At 42.0% G+C, this 12,221-nt stretch overlaps 1 non-coding gene across 1 annotated transcript; it reads right to left on the reverse strand.

Annotated features, from left to right (window-relative positions):
* Positions 1-11,204: 11,204 nt before the first annotated feature.
* Positions 11,205-11,325, reverse strand: LOC146395908 (small nucleolar RNA SNORA19). The gene has a single exon (XR_014830638.1). It is a non-coding gene; the product is annotated as a small nucleolar RNA SNORA19 (small nucleolar RNA).
* Positions 11,326-12,221: the final 896 nt, after the last annotated feature.

A 12,221-nucleotide genomic window follows, 5' to 3' on the forward strand; every position in this document is an offset into this window, starting at 1 on the left:
CTTTTGTGGGGCAAGGGTAGGGGTCGGTGCAGAGGTCAGGTCAGAAGGATGGCTTAGGTGGTCTGCCCACCCTTTTGGTGGTGTTGTGTGCAAGGGGTGTGAGTACTACTCCACTTTTTCTCCAGACACCCTGCTTTTGCTTCCCACACTTCAGAGGTGGCAGTTGGGATTCTGGCTTTTTTGTATATTCTTGCGCATTATCTGCCCCAACTGTGCATGCAGTTATTTTTAGTCCCTTATAGTTTAATGCATTTTATTATTCCAGAAGATGTTTGTCTAGGTGCAAGCATTGAGGCCACTGCAGCAAAGGGTCCCAGGTTTTGGGTTCTGGCCTATCTCATTAGTAGACATGAGCATCACAGAATAAATTTTTTCACATTGGATGGAAGGGGTTTGCAGCTTAACCACACCAGAGACTCCTCAGTTCCTTCGGGGGGGTGGGGGCGGGCTCAGTTTAAGGCTCAAAATTCACTGGACAGGAGTAGGACACCAGACAAAATCTGATCCCCTTGGTTCATATTATGGATCAATCCCATGCTCCCCTCCACCCCAATCACATTTGCATCAGTGTTCATAAATTGCACACTCTTTTCTGATGATCACCATGATTCAGATTTTAATAATCTTCTTGTTGAGAAACAAATCAAGAAATGAAAAAAAAATGAGGGGATATATTGCATTTCTCAGGAAGGCTACCACTAATTAAGATGTTGAAAGCAATTTTAACACCATTTCTCACCACTGTGACAAATCTGACAGGTTTACAAATTAGCATTCTGGGACTCCCACTGGATGTCCATGTTTTGTCAGATTCTGTGATGGATCACAAACGGTGCTTGGTAATTGCTGCAAGTTGATACAATACCTGGCAAGAAATAAAGCACACTCTCAGGTGATTCCAGGAAATTGGCCTTTTCATTAGTATTAAAAACTATTGTTTTTGGCTTTTTTTATGAGAAAAAAAATAGCATTTTGTAAGGCTAAGTTACCAGTTCTCCTTTAGAGGAATTTCAGGTTCAAGAATGATTAGACACTGGTCTCTGGACTGGGTATCCAAGCCATGTGGTCCGCTTGTGATCCTTCCAGGATATTTGGAACCTAAGATGCACTTGAAAGATATTTCACGCAATGTGGGATAGCTCCACATTAGTACTTTTGCAGCAAATAAGCCAGTTAGGATAAATTCTCATTTTATCATGCTTAGCAGCTGCTGCCGGGCTCATGGCACCCCCATCTCCCACTGGAGAGGAATGATTCCGGAGGCTGTTCTGAAAGGTCATTTCTGCCTGGAAGTTTTTGATAAATGGACAGACATAAACTCAGGGTTAGATTGCAATATTTTCCTTTTCCTCCTTTTCTTCTTTTTCTACTCCTTTCCTCATCATCCCCCTTCTTTCCTTCCTCCTCTTAATACAAATCTGTCCCGTGTTGGTAAATTACCATGAAGTAACAACAAATAGGAAGAGAGAAATTGAATTTCCTAACACTGGGGACACTGTTAGAAGGGTGAGCTTCAAAATCATTTTAGAAAGAGGAACCAGAATCAATAGCTACTTTTTCCAGCTATTGTCACTTTCCCATGTATAGTGTTCTTCCTCTTGCACCCCAAAATATAAAGACATAATCTTAGCACTTATAATACTGATCTCTAGTCTACAGTGGATTCCAATGACTAGCTGGGGAAATTACATCCATTATCTCATTTTGTTCCATCAATCACCCAATAAATAGGTTTAGTCCTATATTTCGGAGCAAAATAAAGAGGCTTAGAGAACTTAAGTGACTTGGTAAGGGTAGCATTGCTGGCAATAAACCAGCATGTGTCTCAAGTCTGTGCATTTCTGGGTCTGTGCCTTGACGCCCATTCTGTTTTGCTGTGGAATGGTTACCTTAATCCTCTGGTGTGTGAAAAGCACAGATCATGCCTTTGCCCTGCTTCCTGGATGCCTGACTTGCACTAGCTGCTCAACAAGGATTTATGGGAAGAAGGAATAAACAAATTAATAAGCAAAGGAATGAATGAAGTTGTTATTGCCTCCATCACTTACTCCACATTTCTTGGTCATATATCATGAAATTGGCCAGTGTCTTTAGAAGCAAAGCCTAAGATAGAGACCCATATGCACTTGATTTATTGAGAGAGTGATCTCCAGAGAAAGCAGGTGTAGGAAGAAGGATAGAACAGGGAAAGGAACTAAACAAAGATGTGGTCTCAGCTGGAGGGTGACTTCAGCCTGATTCCGTAGGGAGCTCTGGAGTGGGAACTGTACCTCAGGGTGCAATTAGGCAGGAAGCCAGACTTTCATCAATCAGTCATTAGCTGTGAGCTGCCCACTGGGGAGGGGCCATAAATCCCCAACCTGGCAGCTTCTATCAGTTGAGGGTGATTCTCTAGAGAAAAGGGCAGTGGGAGCTGGGGGTAGATGTACCAGCAGGGTTAAGGGGATCAGCAGGAGCCGACAGTGTCTTTCCAGGTAGACATAATTAGAGTCCTATGGATAGTTCCTCAGGGAATCCCCACTGGTGTGTACCTTCAGTGTCTGCAGCCCATTCCATCATTGACCTGAAGGGCAAATCTTAAGACCAACCTCCCTGAAGGCGTCTCCCTGGACCACTCCACCCCATGGGGAACTTTCCTTTGCAGAAATCCTATAATGTTTCCCTCAACAAAAGGCTTACGTAGTTAACTGTTGCTTTTAAATGACTTTAGATTGTTGTACGTGCATATAATTGTGTTCCTATTAAACCTGAAAATTCCCCCAAGGTATTGATTGTGGCATCAAATGACCATCTTTATCTGGATGCACTTGGCCATGCTAGATGTCGTCATGGATGCAGTGGAAGGCACTGGATCTGTATAGTAATGAATGATGATAGACTGAATAGTAATAAATAATAATAATGTACATTTTGTGGTACTTTCTATTTATCAGGCAATGTGCCAAGCACTCAGCAATATTTCATATAATTCCACAAATTTCTGTCATATAGCTATTATTAGGAATGCTGTTAGCATCAGATAAGAGAAAGCTTTGATACCGAGTGGCTTAAATAAATTAGGGATGTCTGCAGGAATCTGGAGACAGATTATCTCTGGCTTTGGCTTCAAGATTCTGTGGTTCGCTTGTACTTTCCCATGTGCCTGTTACCACATGGTCACACAGCGCCTGATGTTGCACCCCCATGAACCACATTTGCTTCAAGACAGGAAATAAAATCAAATCTATTACCAACTGCATCTGTCTTTTATCAGACCAAGCAAAATCCTTTTTGAAGATGCCAGGAAACTTCTATTTCCATGTTATGGCCAAAACTGTGTTTTAGGGTTATCCTTTTTCCACAAGGAATGATGACAATCTATGCATTTTATTTTCTCAGATGCTTGCTCATCACAGTGTGGTAAACTGCAATAAGAGGGAACAGTAATTTGGAATGTCTGTCAGGTCAACCCACAGACATTATCTGCTGCATGCAAATCCTAAATCCATTTCCAATTCAGGGATAAGAAAACTGACACAATGAAGTAAGTATCCAGGACTGGTGAGTAATGGGTCCAGTATTCACCCTCAGTTTTGACTGTATAGTCTGCACTTTTGACTACTCTGCTATATTGCTTCTTTAGTTTCTGTCTTAGTACCTCATTTCTATCTCAAAAATGATCACTCCAGGATAGGGATAATTTAGAGCAGTACCCTGCAGCACTCTTCATGAACAATAAAAAATTACTAAAGCCTACATTGATATCTATTTCCAGTGAAAACTAGTGAGAAAGCTGGGTTTATGTTTTTTTTATATTACTCAATGAATTTATTAAGTTTATAGTTGTACAGTGATCATCACAACCCAATTTTATAGGGTTTATGTTAATATAGGAGAAGCCCTTATGATATGAGTACAAGAGGATGACTTCTGCCAAGCAGAACAATGGAACAGATGCGCAGATTGCATCTTCCATGTTCAGTAGGAAAAAAAGTCATCCAATATCCTATACTTTTTTGACCTAGAAAAAACTATCACTATTTTTTGATCTCAGAATGCCAAGGTAAGTTTTGTACATCATTGTTTTCATAGTTCAAACCTCCTGGCGAAGACAATTCATTTAATTAAAAATATTTATTTTATTAGATCATAGTTGATTTACAGGGTTGTGTCAATTTCTGCTGTATAGTATAGTGACAGTATACATAAATATACTTTCTTTTTCTCATCTTCCTTCATGTTCGACCCAAGAGATTGGATATATTTCCCTGTGCTGTACCTCATTGCTTACCCATTCTAAATGCAATAGTTTGCATCTACTAATCCCAAAGTCCCAGTCCATTGCATTACCTTCCCCCCTGGGGAGGAACCACAAGTCTGTTCTCTATGTTTGATGTTCTCTTAATCTCTGCTCCATAAAGTCACAGCAAAGGGCCTCTTGGCAGGAGTTATGGTATAAACATGAATATCATAGAAGGGAGGAGTCCCAGTCACCCACTTTCTAGTTTGGAGCTAAGAGTGACTCCCAGCACACAGGCAGAGACAGTACAGCTGAGATGGTGTCTGGGACGGTGCTGGGTGGAGCACTGGTGTTCGCTCATGTGGACTCACCAGAGTCCATTGCTGGCATTTCTTCCAAACTTTGTGTTCAATGATGTCACCTGGACAGCTTGAAATCCCGTAGAGAGGAAGTAGTACTTATACCACACATGCTGCAAATACTACAGACAAGGGCTTTTGTTCCTCAGAGAGCCAGTTGTTAAACATTTACTAGCACACCACTCATTGAGCGGTTCAAACAAGTAAATCACTTTTCAAAAAACAAAACAAAGCAAAACACAAAAAACCACACAAAACAAAACAGTCACAGACCTACAGACATGAAGATCAGACTTGTGGTTGCCAAGGAGGAGCAGGGAGGGAGTGGGATGGATGGGGAGTTTGGGGTTAGTAGATGTAAACTATTACACTTAGAATGGATAAGCAATGAGTTCCTACTCTACAGCACAGGGAACTATATCCAGTCTCTTGGAATAGAACATAACTGATGATAATGGAGAAAAAGAAAAAAAAATATGACTGTGTCACTTTGCTGTACATCAGAAGTTGCACAACATTGTAAATCAACTATAGGTTAATTGAAAAAGACAAAAAAAATAAAATGTAATATTCTCAATAAAAAAAGGAGGGGAAGGGAAATGAACAAAATAATATCTAGTTTTTTTAGGATTGAGGGAATTTCTAACTGTTGGTCTTGCCTCTTCATATCAACGTGAAAGCAATATATTTTTATGAGAGTACTAGGGCTCTGGGGAACGCTTTGTGGGCAATTGGCTTAGGTTCCTTTAATCAGTACTTGGCTATTTCCTGCTTTATACATCTGTTATTGGTAATTAAAAAACCCATGGCATGAGGTTATATTTGCGATAAGTTCCTTAATACACGGGGGAAATTTTAAATATTATCCAGTTCTTGTGGGCACACTTACAAACTCATGGGCCTTGCATGTTGGAGCTCAGCTTTCCCCCTCCTCTGACACAATGACTTTTCACAGGTAATCGATAACTAACCTGATAAATAAGAAGGCTCCTTAAAAATCCATTGCTTGATTGCTGAGACTGAATGTTTTATTCATTGACAGGTGTGATTTATCATTTGGCGGTGAGGAGGAAAATGTTTGCTCCAGCTGTTCTCACCAACATTGCTTGGCAGTGGGGCTTTCAATCTGCTTCCACAGAGCAGACTTTCAGCTAGGGAGCTGCAGCTATATTTAGTATGTCAGGTCATTAGCTATCTGTAAACAATCCAGATGCATTATCCTTCCCATTGTTCATAATTAAACTCCTCATCATGGGAATTGTCTTTGATCTTAGTTTCAGATTCCAAAATCTGAAGTATATCTATCCACATGGAAACCTCTACTAGGACTCAATCCAGCTTCCTAATGACATGGTGATAACTACCATTACTGAGGGTCTACTACATGCTAGACATTAGTTTATGTCTTCATTTGCATCATATATTTTCAGGTCTTTATCACAAAAAGAATGACTCATTCTTGGTGCACCTCTGATTTTCTGCACAGTGACAAAAATTTTAAGTCTGAGCTGAAAGAAGGAGTAGAACCACTAGGAGAGGTGGGAGTAAGGAACTGAGTTGGTCCAAGGCCATTGTGGAAGCAGGTTGGCAGCTTACATGTGGCTATTTATTCTGCATCTGATATTGTATGTGCCCCATCAGCAGGGCTTCAAAGGGTTAGGGAAAAATGGACATGAAACAGGAGGAAGCAAGGGCAAACAGAAACCTGCAAGGACAAGCTGGAGCCCATGGGGGTGACCTGAAAGCCACCTTGGATGATAGGGGTGTCCTATAGAAAAAGTTAGTGCTCTTATTTATTGAATTAGATATGAATCTGGCCCAGAGTCCAAGAAGTTGAATGAATGTAACCAAACCAATTTTGGCTGCTCACTACTTATATGCCAGTAATTTGAGAGACAATTGTAAGTAGAAAACGAAGTTGTTTTAATAAGAAAGCCAGCAACCTGAAAAGAAGCTGGATTCATGTCCAGAGACCAATTTCTCTTCAGCCATGACAGATTTTTTTTTTTTCTTTTTGTGGCTGTACCTTCAGCATATAGAATTCCCAGGCTAGGGGTTGAATCAGAGCTGCATCTGAGATCTACACCACAGCCACAGCAACACCGGATCTGAGCTACATCTTTGACCTACTCTGCAGCTTGTTGCAATGTTGGATCCTTAACTTACTGAGCAAGGCCAGGGATGGAACCTGCCTCCTCGCAGAGACAACAGTCCTTAACCCACTGAACCACAATTCCAGCCATGATAGCTTTTAAAGGGAAAAGTGAAGGGGAAGAATCTCAGTGAATCACTGAGGCAGGAGGTTGGATTCTGCATCACTCTCCTTTGCAGGAGCAGTGGCTGGCTCTCTCTTCAGATGTTATCTTGCCTGAGTGATATGCCTGCAGGATTGCTTAGGGGGGATACTGGGAGTAGAATCTTACCTCTTTTTATCTAGGAAAAGTATCCACAGGCAAGACAAGATATGGTGTGCATTCAGGAGAGCACAAGTCAGGAGTTAGTTTCAATTGCTTCCTGATCTAACTCCTATAATTAGGTTCTTTTAAGGTTGTAGGGGAACAGAAATGGGCAAACAAGAAAGGGGCAAAAGAGCTGCTTTCATGAGATGTCATGGGATGTGGTGGAGCTGCCAACTCTGTTGTAGCCCCAGGAATGGGTGTTGACAAAGGAGCAAGGGTGGTAGGACCCATGGGAGTTGGGTGCATCTCCATGCCAAGGAGTGAGCCAGCAGACCAGCAACAGAATGTGGAAACTTCAACACAGACTGAGTTTGGAGATTTAATTCAGACTGGGGTCTACTGGCTGCAGCTGTTTGCCCATGTTGGTGTTCTCACTCCTGAACTGGCCGATAAAGAGACTTCCTAGCTCCACTGTTCAAGACTTTCCAGGATGCTCTTCACTCACAGACCACAGAAGCAACCTGGCCAATAGGCACAAGGGACTCCAGGAGTGCTGGCTCAAGGGCACAGACTTGGGAGCCCAAACAGAGTTTGAACCTCACTTGTTAAACTCTGAGCCCAGTTACTTCAAGTGAAAAATCGGTTGTACAGCAGAACTCTCAGGCTTGTGTGAGGATTCCATGAAAAAAGTTTTGCAGGGAAGCCTGTGTGCTGTTTGGAATGCCATTTGTAATACCCATTAACACATGCTGGTTCCTTTCTCTTTACTCTCTATCCTTTAGGTCCCTATCCTGATACCCCTAACCGTGCCTCCCTGCCTGTGTCTGAGGTCCTTCCTCTTTCATTGCTGCCTTGATTTGGAGCACAGATCTGAGCATCCACACTGGTTGGTGGAACCCTTTCTGGGAGATGATTTCTTGGAACTCTGGGACTTTTCACTGCTCCCATTAGTGCTTTTGTTCACTGGCACATGGCTGAGAGCATGGAGGAAAGAGTTTTCTGAGCCCCATGAAGACATGACTGCCCTTGAGAAGGATTATGAAGAGATTGGTATGGATTCTGTTGAAAGAGAGGATGAGGAAGATCTCAGTGGCCCTGTTACAGACCCCTCAATGCTTCCTCTGCTCTGGTATCTCTATGGGTCTCTGTAGAGTGTCAGGCATCATCTTGGCACCTGCATCTGACCCTTACCCTATCACCAATCCCACTCTAAGATGAGTCTCATTTCAAGGTCTTGACTCTCTCAGTCTTCTCCACTCTTGAAGTTTACCAAGCCAAGCCTGCATGTCTCCAAGTTTTATAAAAGATAGTTGATCCTTGGGAATTTCCTTGTTGTAAAATATTTTCTTCAAATTTTCTTCATCCATAGATTTTTTCAGACGCACAGACAGGGAGTCCAACTTGGATATGCACTTGCTTACTCTTTGCTTTGCTCGCCTCTTGCTTCCTAAGGGCATTGGCTTTTATCCCAGTTAATTCTGCCAGTAACTTGTTATATAAGTCATTCCAAATGTTACATTTTCTATGTACTGACTTCCTGCAGCTCTCTGGGTATTCTTTCAAAGGTCCTCATTCTATAGCTCACCTATTTCTAGTTTGCAATTTAAAAAGACTTTGATGTTGAGTACCACTAAATGTTAGGAAAAGCTACACACAGTCTGCTAGTCCTCAAATTAGGGGATCAAGAATCAGAAAAGCCATGGGCTTGTCCCACTCTCTTGGTTTAGGGCCATAATGCTATGACATAATCTCTCTCCTGGGTTGATTGTCTCTGATAGCCTCTCCCTCAGCAACAGGCACCCACCTCCTTAGAAACCAATGCCCTAGAGACTAAGTCCAAGGCCTCCCTGTAAGCCACATCCTTTTTTACTTTCTTTTCATCAGATGGGAAAAAAAGCAACTCCTTGAGTACTATGTGCTCTCCCTTTCTAAGTGTCTGTGATGCCCCTTGTCACCTTCAATGCTGTTAGGAAGTTGGGGTGAATATTTGAAGAATTAGGATGTTGTTCCAACAGGATTCAGATTTTGTTTTGCCCTTTTTCCTGAAATTCCCAATAGAGAAGGTTACTCAAGGTAGAGCAGTGGTGGGCTCATCTTGGTCTGGTCCCACATACCCTATGCAGGTTCTCATTCAGGACTGGCTGGGTCACTTGATTAGACTTGTATGGGGTTTCTTGCTCCCACTGCCCAGACTTGCCCTCTAGCAGAACCTAATCCCAAAGAAATGACTGATAGTTCCATAGTGAGGCAGATGAGAGGAAGTGATCTAATGGCAAGATAGTGTTGACTAAAAACAAAACAAAACAACAACAACAAAACACAACCTAAAAGGTGAGAGTTGTATTTTATTTGGTGTACAAAACTGAAGACTTAAGCCTGGGACACATCATCCCAGATAGCTCTGAGAGACTACTCTAAAGAGACAAGGGCAGGGGAGAGTCAGGGTGTATAAGAGTTTTTCAGCAAAGACCAGGTAATCGGAACATCAGAAGATTACTGTTAATTAAAGGAAAACAGATACCTCAAGGTAAGGAATTTAATGCTTTTCTCTATATGGGAAGATAAAGATTCTGGGCTCAGTGAAATCATTCCTTTGCTAGGAGTGATTTATCTGTGGCCAGTGTCCTGTGCTTCCTCATCTTGAGCATGTGCTTTCTCATCAGGGTGTGTGCCATTGGAGGGTGGCTCGACTGCTAGATGGTGGGCATCCTGTTTAAATCCTGAGTTCCTTCAGGGCTCACCATCTGGATGGTTTTAATATGGTGGTATGAAGGTTGCAACAACTTTTGTTTACTGATATAGCAGGTGATATTTTTCATTCACGATGACCAGCTTGTTTCAATGAGAGAGATGGAGAAAGTGTGGGTTGGGGAGAGAGAGACATGGGATGGAGGAGAAGAAGAAGAAGAAGGAGAAGGAAGAGAGGGAAAGAAAGAAGAGTAAGAAAAGGATAATGAAGAAGAAGAGAAGGAAGAGGAAGAAGAAGGAGAAGAAGAAGCAGGGGGAGAAGGAGAAAGGAAAGAATAAGAAAAGAGGACTTGATTTCCTTATTTGTTCTCTAAGTTCAGAAATACATTTCTTGAATAGAATTTCTTTTTAAATGCTCCATGACAGTGGAAAATTTGAGTGTAAGTGGTGTTTACCAAAAATGCAAAAGGCAGAAAGAAGGGCAGAAAAGAGAAAGTAATATAAAAAGATAAGAGAAGGCAGGAGGGAGAAGGAAAGAGGGCAGAGTAAATGGTAGGGAGGGCAAGGGAAGGGAGGAGATGAATCAAGGAGGAGAAAGGGGAAGAGCTGCTACCAGAGCCTGCCAGGCTCACGGTGCTGGTGATGGAGGCATTCAGATGGCAGGCACCACTACAGGTGGGAGCTTATTTCTAGTGGAAAGAGGGACTGACTGCTGGCATTGTCATTTTCCTTCTTTGGTATACCCTTTGTGTGAGTCTTTATCAGCTGCCTCCTATTCCAGAACAGAGGATGTCTCTGTGACCTCTAGACCCAACAGAATACCTAAAACAGAGAAGATGCTCAGGTGGGAAAATGGAAGAAAGATGGATTTGGCCCAACACTTAAAGTGAAAAAAAAACACATGTCCATATTGGTTAAGACTTTGCAGATAAAGGCTGGTTGTGTTCTCTGTTTGGCATCAAACCATAGCAGGTAAATATGGGATCCAAGGACAGTAAAAGGTTGTTTCACTCTGCTCAGGATCATTTCCTTGATGACATAGGTGAAAGCAGTGGAAATCCATACCTGGAAAGCCCCCTCTAAAGTCTCCCTTGTAGCACAGGGGAAATAGTATAGGTTAGAAAATGCTTTGGGCATAGTCAATCCCTATCACCATTCTTTATCCACAGAGACCAATAGAAGTCAGATTAGACCACCATCACACTTCTTGGTCCCAGCTGGACTCCTCATGTTCAGAATAGACAAGGAATGAACTAGTCCTGAGGTCTTGTCTCTGAAGAAGTAGACCCGGTTCAGGGTTCAGGGCACAGTCTCTAAGCTTCTTTTGTTCTCCAAGATCCTTGCTCTTCATATTCTTTAAGACCCCAGGACTCCATCCTCTCTCTGGTTCTCACACCTGAGTGACCTTAGTCCACAGAGCACAAAGATTCCTAAATCTCCTCACCAATCATCCCCAATGTGTGCAAGATTCAAACTATACCCCCTGTTATAACCCCACAGTGACATCCTTACAAAGAGGAAGACAAAGAGTTTTTTAAAAATTAGTTAAAGGAGGCTGCCTTACTATTTAGTTATACTGCTAATTAACCTTCAACTATTTGTATAGCTCATAAATAACACTACTCATATGTATGAGAAAGCAGGTCAATGAAATATGCATGACAAAGAGATTAGGTGAATGCCTCTAAAATATACTAGCCCAATAAATAGAAAAAAAAATACCATTTTCCTTTGTTTTTGTGGGCCACCATTACAGACCATCACACCTTGCTACCAATTGTGTGACCTTCTTCAAGTCCAGTTGTCCTGAATAACATGCATGTATATATGTCAGACAGGTGTACACTTATGTGTATCAACTTAAGTCTTACAAAAACCCCTCGGAGGGAGGTGTCATTCAGCCCTTTTACCAATTAATTTGTTAGATCAATTACAGATCAGTTAAGCTGCTCAGAGCATCTAGTGAGTAAGTGACAGAGCTGGGACAAACCAACACTCTGATGTGCTCTAGAGTTTGGGCTCTGCTTGCTGGACTGGGCCCCTCTTTCTTGCATTATTTGTCAGTGTCTTTCCATTTATAGTTAGTGTGAGTCTGTGTTCTTATCTGCAGACTTCTGGAATGCCAGTGTCTGGACCTAACAGAGCTATTCTTACTGTACTCAATATTTCTTTCATTTGTGAACTAGAGACTGACATTTGCCATCTACCTCTACAATGACTGAATCATGGGTCGCTACAGCTGCTGACCCTCAACATCCCTTGAAAAGAGTTCAGGGTGGAGATCAGGAGTGAGGTACTCTGTGCTCAGAGAAACTTGCAGGACAGGTCCAGATGGTTGGATATTTTCAGAAGATTTTATCAGACCAATTATTGCATATTCCCATATTTAAAAAAGCCCTAAAATCCTTCATGATGGCATCTGCTCCTTGTGACTAGCAATAACCTCCACGAGACTAGAAGTGACCTTCTGCAAAATAGATACTGGCCTTCCCCCTTATCTCTTTGTAGGAGATTTTCAATGCTTTCTGTAATGCTGCCTCCTAGGCTATGTTCTTC

Source organism: Sus scrofa, chromosome 15 (genome assembly GCF_054392235.1).
Source record: "Sus scrofa isolate SSC_HxYL_T2T_F1_AM1 chromosome 15, Sscrofa_HxYL_maternal_Yorkshire_Landrace_v2.0, whole genome shotgun sequence".
Lineage (NCBI taxonomy): Eukaryota > Metazoa > Chordata > Mammalia > Artiodactyla > Suidae > Sus > Sus scrofa.